Source organism: Urocitellus parryii, unplaced genomic scaffold (assembly GCF_045843805.1).
Source record: "Urocitellus parryii isolate mUroPar1 unplaced genomic scaffold, mUroPar1.hap1 Scaffold_45, whole genome shotgun sequence".
NCBI lineage: Eukaryota > Metazoa > Chordata > Mammalia > Rodentia > Sciuridae > Urocitellus > Urocitellus parryii.
Window position 1 is genome coordinate 1,594,620 of NW_027554016.1, and position 13,810 is coordinate 1,608,429.

General features: G+C 47.6%; 1 pseudogene; it reads left to right on the forward strand.

The window, feature by feature from the left end:
- The first annotated feature begins 1,162 nt into the window (after positions 1–1,162).
- On the forward strand, positions 1,163–1,853 carry LOC144252538 (olfactory receptor 2B11-like; annotated as a pseudogene).
- Positions 1,854–13,810: the final 11,957 nt, after the last annotated feature.

A 13,810-nucleotide genomic window follows, 5' to 3' on the forward strand; every position in this document is an offset into this window, starting at 1 on the left:
TTCCTCAGGTCCCCTGACTCCCAGTTCAACATTGTCCTTGTTGACTGCACCCCAAAGTCTGAAGCAGGTCAGAGAGCACCCCACACCACACACTGAGCAGCTCGGTTCACAGCAGCAAAACCTGCCGGCGACCTCTGGGTTAGCAGCAGGTAACACACCAGCAAGTTTATACATGTACTATGTGGCCTGAAGAGGTAGGACCTCGCAACCTGCACTGCAGTATGCACTTCAGGGCATTGTGTAAGGAAAATGAGCTAATCGTGAAACTAAATATATGGCATGATCATGTTAGCTGATGCAGTCAGAGCAGTCAGAATCACATGCAAGCAATGAAGCTGGGGGTTGCCGTGGAAGGCGAGAGGGTTGCACCCTGAAACCACAGGGCACACAGTAGGAACAGGTAGGTGGAAAAATCTTATCTGTATTTACCATAATGAAACAGTGGGGCAAAAAGGAAAGGGAGAGAGGCTTGCTGTCAATGAGCTGCAGCTGTCTCTTCCCAGTGAAGGACATAGCGCCAGGCAGCTGCAGGGTAGCTGGCCACCAGCCCTCCTCCTGAGACAGGGCCCCCCCTGACTGCTAGAGAAGGAGACAGCAGGCACTGTCCCCCGAGAGCCTTTCCTGGAAGAGATGTGCATGCCAAGTGCTGAATCCCCTTCCCCTCTGGTCAGCAGCAAGGCTTTGGAATAGATTGAGAGACAAACTTAGTCATAGAAAAAAGAGTAGGAATAAAAAGAATAAGTGCACAGGTGAGGCCACGGGCTCAGCATGGACCTCCACATGAAGTCTGCCTTAGATGCAGCAGGTCTCCCTCCTGCAGTGTCACCAGCAAAGGCAGAGATTGACAGAGCAGACCCACACAGGGAGGGCTTCTCCAAAAACTAACGGGACCACCCACCACCATGATGAAGGCCTCAGAGTGTTGCCATGGAGACAATGAAATGAAAACTCCCTGCTCATCTCACCTCTCTTGTCTGCAGCCAGTGGAGAGCCAGAGCCATGGGAGGAGAAAGTGTGAGCTCCCCAGAAGCACCATCCTGCTGGGCTTCTCAGGTACCAAGCTGGAGCGCCCCCTCTGCACAGAGATGCTGGTCTCTGCATCCTCAAGCTCACAGGCAACAGCCCCACCATCTCTCTCTCCCTGCTGGAGCCCAGACTCCAGATGCCCACGTACCTCCTTCTGGGCAAGCTCTCTGTGCTGGACCTCTGTGTCACCTGCACCATCGTCCCACAGATGCTGGCCAACCTCTGGGGGACAAGAAGACGATTACCTCCGAGAGCTGCATCACGCAGTCCTACCTCTTCCACTGGACAAGCTGCAAGAATGTTCCCTACTGACGGTGATGGACTTTGACCTCTACATGGCAATCTGCCAGCCCCTCCAGTACCCACTCATCATGTGCCCGTGGGTGTGTGGGAAGCTGGCTGCCACAGTCTGGTCCAGCGGCCTGGCCAACTCTGTGCTCCAAGCCACACTCAGCCTCCAGCTCCCCTTCTGTGGGCACCACACCCTGGACCACTTCTTCTGTGAGGTGCCTGCCCTGATCAAGCTAGCCTGTGTGACACCAGGGCAAACGACCTGGTCCTGACCTTGGGAGCCGTCCTTTTTGGCATAATGGCTCCACTGCTTGTGCTCATCTCCTGCACCTGCATTGCTAGGGCCCAGGGCAGCACAAGGCACTGGGCACCTACAGCGCCCACCTGCTGGTTGTCCTCATGCACTTTGTGCCAGGCATCCTCATATACCTCCAGCCCCCCACCAACAGCACCCAGACCAAGTTTATGTCCCTTTTCTACTGTGTGGTCCCCCACTGCCCAACCCCCTGCTCCACACCCTGAGAACAAGGATGTGAAGGCAGTCTGGAGGGGGTTGCATCCCAGGGCTGGCTCAGGTCCTAAGGAGTGGTGGTCTCTGCCTGTCTCCTGGAACAATGGCTTGCACACACCATGGCACTGCCCAGGTGAGTCTCTGTGAACACAGAAGAAGGGCTCCCTTCCCCCTCGTCAATCACCCAGTGATGGGAAGACTCTTTAGACTCAAAAATCTCTAAGCACCATTGCGCCCAACTTGGCACTGCCCAGCGCGGCTATCCAGAGCCAGAAGGACCAGCATTGCCCCCACCCCCATGGAGTGGAAAGTACCACCTTGGAACCCTTTCCCACAATCACTCCCCTTGCCCAGGTGCCTTCCAACAAAGTTTGCTGACACCTCAAACATGAACCATTTATGGTGAAAACTTTCAAAGTCCTTTCTTTGAAATATACATCCCACATCATCTTAACACAGGATGCTAGCCTCCACAGTCGCCAACTGTATCACAGCACCGCAGAGCTGCCCGCTGCTGCCTACCTGTGATGACCCACCTTTCCCTATCCGTCCCCCCTTCCCTCCCACTCTGCTCATCCTGTCATCACAAACCACATTCCACTCCTGTAAGTTTAACCTGATCAGATTCCACACAAGTGAGATCTGTGGTACTTGTCTTTCTGTTCCTGGCTTATTTTACTTATTAAAGATGCATGGCTTTCAAAAGTCCACATATTATTCAGTATTCATGACACATTTTTTAAAAATGAGCAGTAGACATGATTTACTGCTGTAGTTTTGATGTGAGGTATCCCTCAAAAGCTCAAAAGTGAAAAAATGCAAGAATATTCAGAGGTGAAATGATTATCTTATGGGAGGTGTAACCTCACTAGTAGGTTGATCTACTTGAATGGATTAACCGGTGGTACCTGTAGGCAGGTTACCTCTCCTGTCTCTCAGCATCTCATGAGCTTCCTTTCCTAACAGACTTCTTCATCCCACACTTTATCAAACCTTTGCTTCATTAATGCCCTCACCATCAATCTTTGGTCATTTAGGGTGACCTCACCATGACAAAAGTCACTTTGTGTTCCTCAGTGAATGTGTGAGGAATATCCAGCACCTCTTTATTTTTTTTTATTTTTTATTTTTTAGAGAGAGAGAGAGAGAGAGAGAGAGAGAGAGAATTTTTAATATTTATTTTTTAGTTCTCGGCGGACACAACATCTTTGTTGGTATGTGGTGCTGAGGATCGAACCCGGGCCGCACGCATGCCAGGTGAGCGCGCTACCGCTTGAGCCACATCCCCAGCCCCTCTTTATAATTCTTGCCTGTGTAGGATCATCACCTGCCTCTGCCTAATTTGTCTGTTTTACTGGCAATTTTAAAGATCAGAGCCAGCCAGCCCCTTGCACGTGGATTAATATGAATCCTGCATGCCCATAACCCCTGTGGCACAGAGCCCTGGTGGGGCACAGATCTGACTGAAAGGCCACTGTTCATGGTACCCTGCAGGTGTGCTGCACACACGGCCTGTGCAGGGCGGTGGTGGGGATGCCAATTTTGGAAGACATCCACTTTTTGATCCTTCCTAACAACCTTGAAACAAGGAGTTTCCTTCTGCCTCTTTAGTCTCCACCATAATGTCCTTTGAGAGTAGATCTTGTCCCCCACTAGATACATCCTCTGCTTCTGGCAGCACCCTCCTCTTGCCACAGGCCTAAGCAGGAGGGTGTCTTTGTGTACAATTGGTTTAGTATTAGGAACAGAAAATTCTAGAGCAAGGCTCCCAACAGTCCTCTGTGAAATGCTGGCTTTCAGGGGTGGGTTTGGGGCTGCAAGGTGAGGTGGGAGATACAGAAGTGCAGCAGATCAGCACTGACCCGGAGGATTGTATGCAGCGATGGTGCACTAGAGACCAAGGGGTGGACTGCAAGGCTGCACTTTCCCGTGTCACGGGCAGGTATCTGTGTAGATGACCTGATCTCAGATAGACACATGGCACATACACATGTCAAACTGAGGATCACTGCAGGCCACCTTGGCATCAGATGGTTTCTGGGGGACATCTCGCAGCAGCCCCATCCTCATACTTACTTCCTAGGGCTTCCCCAGATGCTCAAGGAGCTCTCCCTTCACCATATTTAGGCCACACTTCATGCACCTTCACCCCTAGTGGGGACTGCTCTTCTGTTGTCCCAGTGCAGGTTCCTGGCCTCCCAGGGAGGCATGTCTCAGCACAGCAGCAGGTGGAGACTGAGACCCACCTTCCACAGCAAGTGAGTGAGGCCCTGCAGTCTCCACAGAAACTCCTCTCGCAGCCTTCGGGCATCTCAGAATGAGTAGGACAGGACTGAAGCTGTCCGGCCTTGACCCTGAATGCTGGGAAAATGTCATCTGGAAGAAAAAGGGACATGGGCACATCTCCTGGCCATTGTGCCCCGAGTGTCTGGAATGTCCCCCAAAGCCAGATGGAAAGAGCAGGAGGCTGAAGAGGTGAGCAGTCATCCCTACAGTGCACACTGACATAAAACTCCAAGGATGCCCTCTGCCTCGCACCCCACAGACCCTCCACACAGCCAGCCAGGGAAGAGCCCAGGCATCCTCCACCGGTGAGCAGATGTGGTCCTGGCGGTAAGGCCAACACAAGGACACACAGGGGACCCTCGGCCCTCAAGAGGGATGCCATTCTGCTGTTCAAACAGCCTGAGTGGCTTATAGGGCCTGTGCTGAGCAATCAGCCAGACAGGAAGAAAAGCCCTGAGTGATCTCACTCTTGGGACCTGAAGAAAAGGAGAGCCAGGCAGCAGCCACCAGGCCAGGCCCTGAGGAAGTGAGGAGGGACAGGGGAAAGGGCACGGGAGCAGGTGCCCAGGAGGAGCCACACCAGGGCCAGGGCTCTCCAGGGTACTATGCGCTGGGCAGCCAGCAGTGACTGCAGCGCTCTTACCACTGGACAGTGGGTGGCTGAGACAATGGACATGCAGCTTGTTCTGCAGTGCAAACCATTGTACCACAAACACAAAATACAGCATTGCGTTATGACTCAAATACACATAATAAAATTTATCCTAAAATGGAATAAGCCTTCCTAAAGCCCTTCGCTTCACCTTGTTGAGCTAGAATGTTTTAATTTCATTCCCTATTGAACTTGAACCTTTTCTCCCCTTGTAACCAATGAAGCTGGCAGCTGGGACTGTGTACAGTGATCAGAAGAGAAATCTCCACATGTACCTGTGGCAGTCACTGTTCTAAGAGCTTGGCCAACACCCTTGCGTCTCACCCTTGTAACAGATTCTGGAAGGCGGTCCTAGTACTTCTCATATCTGCAGATGACACAGTGAGACACAGAGAAAGGAGGAAATCTGCCCAAAACACACAGACAAAGAGTGGTCAACTCTGCTTTGGCCACTGGGGTCTCAGGCTCCACAGGGCCAACACTGCTGGCTGCAGGCTGAATTTGCAGTCTCCCTCAAAATCCTGAAGAGTCAAATCCCACTGCTCACAACCAGCTTCTCTTCCAAGGCCCCAGCCCAACACAGGGCCTTGACTGGCAGCCAGCCCTTGACACCAATCAACAGACCTCAGGGACAGCCTCCTGCCAGGGGAGAAGAGGCACCACTGGCTCCCTCAGGAGTGGAGATAGCAAACCTGACTGAGGCATGCTCATGCAGCAGGGACCGGCACTTTGCCCTGGATGCCACATCCTCAGGATTAACCTGGGAGCAAGGCTGGGCCACCTCGAGCCCACACCCACCTGCTGCCTCAGAGATTGCAGGAGGCCCAGCACCTCCAGAAAGCCTGCTGACAGGGAGCAGGTTCTGCTGAGGCTGAATCCCCTCTCCACTTGGACCGAGGGCCAGGTCAGTGAGAGCAAAGTCCAGGGCCTCCTCAGGGCATGGGCTGGATTGTCCTGAATGTGCAGGGCATTTCCAGTGATAGTCGCCTTGTGGGCCCCCAGACTGAGACCCCTTGGGCTGCAACAGAGCCTGCATCTTTGACATTGTCCTCTAAAAATGCCAGGGAACCGCCGGGTGCATGGCTGGCCCTCAGCTCAGACACACTGCCCTGCACAATGCACTAGAGGCTGGCAAGGTAACAGCATGGACACTCATTTCCTGTCTCTGCTGGATGCCACCAGGGCCCGGGCATCCAGAGGGCATTAAGTCAGTGAAGGATGGTCATGTACCAGGCAGCTGATTCAACTCTGTGGACACCACCTGGATGGGGGGAGGCCACCCGCAGCACATAGGGACCTGAGCCCTCCCCACAGCTCCATCATTCTCCACCAGTGCCCTCACAAGGAAGGGGGACAGAGCAAGGAAGCGAGGGTGTCCCCAGAAAAGCAGCTGCAGGCTGGATCTCACAGCAAACCCAAGCAGCCCATGGGCACAGTGAGGGAGCTGGGCTGGTCCCTGACTCAGGGAGGGTAGCAGGAACCTCCTGTGATGTCCCCGTTCACAGGACCAGGGCTCACCACAGCAGTGCTGACAGGTCTGCACAGAGCACTGCACAACAGCAGTGGGGACTGGCACACCACTGCAAGCCACCCGACACCTCTGGGGGAGGGCAACAGGAGCCACAAACTAACAGGGAACTGGCTGGAGCTGGGAGCCAGGTTGGAAGTGGGATGACCCAGTCCACGGTGTCAGGAAGGCATGTGTAGGACACGAAAATGAGAGCTGGAGACACGGGTCCAGGAGTACTTGCCTGAGCAGGATTGAGTCAGGCTGGGAGACAGCTGTTCATCCAGCAAGAGAGGCTATGCCTCAGCGGGATCTGTGGTCAGAGAGAAGGCAGAGAAGGCCAATGGGGTCAGAGGCTCCTCCTGCAGAGCTCCAAGTCAAAAGAGATGGACAGCCAGGCATCCCATGCAGGACACACAGGGCCAAGACTGACCAGTGTCCAGCTGTGAGATCAAGAAACTGTGGGGGTGGTGTGAATGTTTGCCCAAATAGGGAACACGTGAGTGCAGGCACCCAGGTGCTGTGTCTGTGCACCCATGTGTGGTGTGTATGCATGTGACCATCCTGATTGTGTCTCTGTGTGGGCACCCAGGAGAGGTGTGAGTGTGTATGTGTGTGTGTGTGTGTGTGTGTGTGTGTGTGTGTGTATGCACATATGCCCAGGTAGGATATGCATGTGTCTGTGAGCTCAAATAAGGTATTGTGTGTGTGTGCGCCCAGGTAGGGGTGTGTCTGTGTGTGTATGCACACACGTCCCCAGGTCGGGTGTGTGAGTGTTTGCGTGCCCCCCAGGAAGGGGTGGGGGGGCCAACTGAACCTCCTTTGTTAGAGTCATGCCAACCAAAACCAAAAAGCACATAATCTCAGCCACTTAGAATGGCTATGATCAAAAAGGTAAGAAGTTCCTGCTGGAGAGGAATTGGAGAAGGACCACCTCCCACCCTGCTGGTGGGGCATAAGTTCATGAGGCCATGGGGGGGAAAAGCCAGGTCACTCAAAGAACTGAAAGATATCTACCTTGGTCCAGCATGGCCCTGGGCGTGTGCCCAAAGGCAAGGAATCTTATGCAGGAGGTATCCCCATGTCCATCCAGTTCACTGTGCACAACTCCCAAAAGCCAGGAGCCCAGGTGCCCATCAGCGAGGAATGAAGGAAACCCAAGAGGGTGTCCTTCAGCCACAAAGAATGAAATCCTGTTCAAACATGTACAGCCAGAGCAGTGAGAAGTTGTGCTCCATTTGTGTACAATGTGTCAAATGCATGCTACTGTGAAGTATAAGTAATTAGAACAAATTTTAAAGATTTAAAAAGAAGAAAAAAACATCAAATTCCTGTTCATAGCAAAATGGGTGGAACTGGAGGGGGCTTTTAGGTGTAACCAGTCAGGCACAGAAGACTGACAATGTCCTCTCCCTGAGGCTGAAGAGTGGGCCTGAACAGAACACCCATTAGGAGGGGTGGGGAAGGAAGTGGGGAGTGTGGGAAAAGGGCGCTGGATGTCACCCCTGTGCCTCTGCAAGCATGGTACCCTCATCAGTGCTAATAAACACATGAAAATCCTCTCCTGGTTTGGGTGGCCCCAAACAGATACTGAGAGAGGGGCTGCCTCTGGCCAGAGCTGCCCAACCAGGGAGGACCCAGCAGGTCCATGCCCCACCAGGAACATAGAGGCCCATTTGAGGCACAGCTTCTCTCTCTGAGCCAGAAACTGCAGCACTGGAGCAGGCTGAGGAGGAAATGTGGAGTGCAGGGGAAGCCATTCTGATTCGCTCCAACAGAGCTTCCAAGGATTCAAGGAAAGAGGCACCTTGGAGCTCCAAGTGAGAAACAGAGAACAAGGCCTCTTGTAAGGAGATCATCCTGGGGAAGCACCTGCCCTGGACTGGCCAGGCACTGGCCCTGCAGTTGCCTGGTGCAAAGACACAGCAGGCAGCAAACACAGCAGCCACAGCAGGAGGCCAGACCCAGGAGGGCAAAGCAGGGACTGGGCAAGGAGGGCAACACTGAGAAGGGGAAGCTCTACCTGTGGACAGAAGACCAGGGGAAAGGCAGAAATGCAGCTAGTGGAGACTTCTCAGATTTTCTTTATTGTACTGTTTTGACAAGAGACTTTGTGTCCACAGCAGCCAGAGATAGAGGAAGCCACAACCACAGGCCACAGGTCAGAGCAAGCCAGGACTCACAGTGGCAGCCATCCATGAAGAGCTCCCAGGGGCAGTGCTGATCCTGGGGAGCATAAGGTCCTTCTGCCCCCTGAGGAGGCCCTGCCTAGGTCTGGCTGTGGGAGGCCTACTCAGTAGGACGCTGAGTTCAGCACCTCTGAACACCCCAGAAAGGGGTGTAGATACACAGAAGCCAGGCAAAGCTCTACTTCTGGTCCTTCCCTGAAGCCCTAGGTGTCTACAATAAGATTTGATCTTACAGTCCTGTGCTTTAACAAACTAGGTACCACCTCAAAGGCACTCTTTGCCAGCCCTGGTTTCTGTCCTTGGTCCTAGCTTTTCCTTACTACTTCTCTGCCCACAGGTAGCCTGTCTATATTGCACATGCCTGCAGCTGACACTGCACCAAAGTGTGCACACTGCCTGGCCCATACGTCTTTCACCTTTTCTAGTCTTCTCTGCATGGATCTAGAGGCACTATCTATGACCCAGCTAGTCCTCATAGCAACTCTAGATTTCCCATAGCTCTAGCCACCAATGACCATGAAGGTTCTCATGTTTCCAACAGTTGTGCCTGCTAAAAGAGAAGCAATGCATCCTTCAACCTCAGATAACAAAGATGTTGCTCCATGCCACTAGACCAGTGCTATACTAGGTCAGCATGTTCTCCCGTACTGCTCTGCAGGAAAAAGCTTTCCCATCCTCAAATAAGTCCTTAAGTCTGGGAGAAGTAATGGTTTCTTCAAATGTGCATGCACCGTTTCAAGATACTAGGGTCAAGAAGAATCAGAGAAACGTGGTAACATAGGGAACACAAAAAGTCTTCATTAAATGAATGGTCCAACAAAATTAGAGACCTTGATATAATGAAAATGGGAGAACAACATAACAGTTGGGTTAAAACAAAATCAGTTCAATGAAGAAAGTTTATACCAGGAGTCAACCCATGACACCCACCCTGATTCAGGCACAGATGACTTCCTATTCCTCTTAGAATAAAGTTCAAAATACTCACCATGGTCCACAGTCCCCATGACCAGGCAATGATCTCCATAATCCTTTTGTACCTTCCCTTGATTTTTCTCCCTCCCCCCAGGGCCTGTGGCATTATTTCATATCCCTGCACTTAATCCAATGCCTCTGGTAGCACCTTGCTCCCACTTTTCCTGCCATCACAGGATAATGAAGCCCTCACTCAGAAGCAATCCAGTCTTGGAACCGTGAACACTGAATGCCTAGTTTGTGTCCTTTACAGAGCCTTCTTTACTGTATTTATTGTACTTAATTTATTTTACCCCTAAATATTAACTGAAATGAAGGAGACCAGACATACTATCTTGGACACTGTTCTAACCTACATAACTACTTGCACTTTATCTTCCAGGACTCAGTCAAATTTGCAAAATGAGTAAATAGATGCATGGAGACACTCATGGACTCTCTGCTTCTCTAGGCTTTCAGGTCAGGACCTCCACATATGGCCCACATCAGCCAGTATCCCTCAATCTCCCTTGATAAGCTTTTTCATTGGCAAAAATAATTTTGGCAAGTCATTTTTTTAAAGAGATAAGCACCATACTCAGGTTCTCATACATGCTAAAGCACTCTACCACTAAGCCATATACCCAACACCTGGGTCAATGCTTTTAAACAAAACAAGATTCCTATAAAATTGTCTAGTGTTGGGGGGGGGTTGAGGTGAAAATTGGAGGGAGCCATATATGGAACACAGAGTTTTTGTGGCAGATGAAAGGCCTTGTGAGGACCACACTGCATACTCTTTGCACTGCTGAGGTTTGGGGAAACCTTTCTGTACCATGCCCACCCCAAAAGAAAAACTTGCCAGCCTAAATTCTTCAGAACTAAATGGAAAACATTCATCAGATACACTGAACAGACATCTATGGACAATTTAATCCAGCAACAATAAATTCATTTGCTTCTCCATGAAGCAATGACCATTCTTTGAAATAATTCATATTGTCAGGCGTGGTGGAACACACCTGTAATCCCAGCAGCTCAGGAATCTAAGACAGAAGGATTGCAAGTTCAAAGCCAGCCTCAGCAAACAAAAGATGCTAAGCAATTCAGTGAGATCCTGTATCTAAATAAGGCTGGGGATGTGGCTCAATTGTCAAGTGCCTCTGAGTTCAATTCCTTGAACCAAAAAAAATCATATTTTTGAGTACAAGGTAAATACAAGAAATAGAGGTAACTTCTTGCACCCTATAAGATCATAAATGAAAGAAAGAAGAAGTTAATGACAAGAAACAAACCTTTTAATGCCTGGAGGTTAAAATATACAAATCTGGATTAGGATTGGATAACGGATACAATCAGGGGAGAAAAAATTTCAGAAATAAATGGGAACAGGGATACAATACGTCAAAATCCATTGGGTTACTAACACCCATAAATAATTTATGTACCTATATATCAATGGAAAATGAACTGAAAAAGAAATTAGAAAATTATCCCATTCAAAATAGCCTCAGAAAACAATATAATACTTTGGAATATGTATAAGAAAAGGTATGAAATAGTTCTACAATGAAAACTACAGAATACTGAAGAAAGAAATTAAAGACCTTTGAAGATGGACAGATCTCCCAGGCCCTAATTCTGCCTATCTTAGGCAGAATTAATATTGTCAAATTAACCATACTACCCAAAGTGCTTTGCAGATTCAATGCAATTCCTATAAAAATACCAATGAGTTCCTTTGTAGAAATAGAAAAATCACCCATAAAACTCATTTGGAAATATTAGAGAATCAGAATAGGCAAAGCAGTCATTAGCAAGAAAAGTGATACAGGAGGCATTACAATCAGTACCAGAACCATGGTAAACAAGAGAAGACATGGCTGGGGATGTGGCTCAAGCGGTAGCGCGCTCGCCTGGCATGCATGCGGCCCGGGTTCAATCCTCAGCACCACATACCAACAAAGATGTTGTGTCTGCTGAGAACTAAAAAAAAAGTAAATATTAAAATATTAAAAAAAAGAGAAGACACAGGGAAAAACCCATATAAGTACAGTTATCTAATATAAAACAGCACCAAAAACAAACACTGAATAAAAGATAGCATTTTCAACAAATGGTGCTGGGAAAACTTGAAATACACATGTAGCAAAATGAAATTAAATCCCTACTTCTCACCCTGCACACAACTCAAAGTGGATCAAGGTCTTAGGCATCAGAACATAGAGACCCTGCAACTAACTGAAGAAAAAGTAGGAATGTAAGCTTAGGAACTTACTTTCTTAACAACACCAGTACAGCACAAGAAGTAAAATCAAGAATCAATAAATGGGATGGAATCAAAGAAGCAGCCTTTAAAATTCTTCTCAGCTCAAGAAATAATAATATGAAGAGAAAGCCTACTGAACAGGAGAAAATCTTTACCACCTGCACCTCGGTTTCAGCATTAATCTCCAGGATATATGAAGAACTCAAAAACTTTACACTACTACTACTAATAATATTAATAATAACAACAACAATAACAACCACCCAATCAATAAATGGACTAAGGATCTGAACAGACACTGCACAACAGAAAAAATACCATCAACAAACATATGAAAAAATGTTCATGTTTAGTAATTATAAAAATGCAAGTCAAATCTACACTGAGATTTCATCTCACTTCAGTCAGAATGGCAATTATCAGGAATTCAAGCAACAATAAATGTTGGGGGGATGTAGGAAAAAGGTTCATTCATACCTTGCTGGTGGGAAGGCAAATTTTCAATTTATCATTATGGAAAGCAGCATGGAGATTCCTCAGAAAACTTGGAATTGACCCAGTTATCCCACTTCTCAGTTCATACCCAAAGGATTTAAAGTCAGAATACTACAGTGATGCAGCCACATCAATGTTATAGCTAAACTATAAAACCTGTCTAAGTGCCTTTCAACAGATGAATGAATAAATAAAATGTGGTATACATACACAACCATATATTACTCAGCCTTAAATAATAATGAAACCATGGAATTTGGTGATAAATGAATAGAGCTGGAGAATATCATGCTTAAAAAAATTAACTAATCCCAAAGAACCAAAGGCTGAATGTTTTCACTGAACTTCAGATGCTAATTGACAATAAGGGTTGGGGTTCCTAGGGACAAACAGAGGTACTGTGGATAAGGCAGAGGGGAGTGAAGGAAGGGGGAAAGGAATGGAGGTAGGAAGAATAGCAGAATGAATCTGACATAATTACCCTATGTGCATATATGACTACATGATCAGTGAGTCTACGTCATGTACAACCAGAAGATTGAGAAGTTATGCTCCATTTATGTATGATGTGTCAAAGAGCATTCCACTGCCATGTACAACTAAATAGAATGAATAAAAAATGTTTTTAGGTGCTCTGGAAAAAGAAACACATATCAAATAACTGTAAAAGATTAAAAGGTGTATCAAAGATGAAATCAGAATTAGAAATCACCTGATCTAATCCACCTATTTCATTAATGAAAAACCTTATTACAATACTAACATATCCCCAACCAGAAAAAAATGAGAAAGTCAAATAATTATCAAAATTATACTACATACAGAATTATAGTTCACATGTGAAAAATACTGTGATACATACAAGAAGAATAAAATTTTATAAGATGAAGGCAATCCTCATGCTGCCGTCATTTTCTGGCTTAAAATTGGCACCCACGCTTCTCAAGGAAAAAAGATGATGGACATGGAGTCAAACTAATGGAGTTCCCTCCACAGCCATCTGTTTCCTTCTCTGGCTTAGTATCCTTCATCCTTACTGCAAGTTATACTATTCCACCACAAGGATGAAAGATCACCCAAAGGATCATGGCAGGCACACATGAGGAACACCAAAATTGGAGGCGAATGAGAAAGGAGGGCTGTGCTATTACTATCATCAATATGATGGACTAACACTAGCTTCCCTGTGTGCCTAATGCTAGGAATTCAAAAAGAAGTGAGATAATATGAACCTTTACTCAGCCATAAAATAAATGAAATTATGTCATCTGCAGGAAAATGGGTGGAGACCATAATACTAAACAAAATAAGTCAAACTTAGAAGATCAAAGATCATATGCATTCTCTCATATGTGCAAGCTAGAATGGAAAAAGAAATAGAAAGGTGTGGGGGATGATCTCAGGAAGATGAAAGGGAGGTAATTAAAGAAAAAGACCAAGGGTTGAGAGGTAGGCAGGGAGGGAAGAAGTGCTGGGAAGCAATATTGGCCAAATTATATTTTTAAATTTTGTGCATGTATAAATATGTAACACAAATCCTTCTTATGTACAATTATAATGCACAAATTTTAAAAATGTTGAAAAAAAATAATAGCCAGTGTGAACTGATTGTTTCAGCTTTAAAATCTAC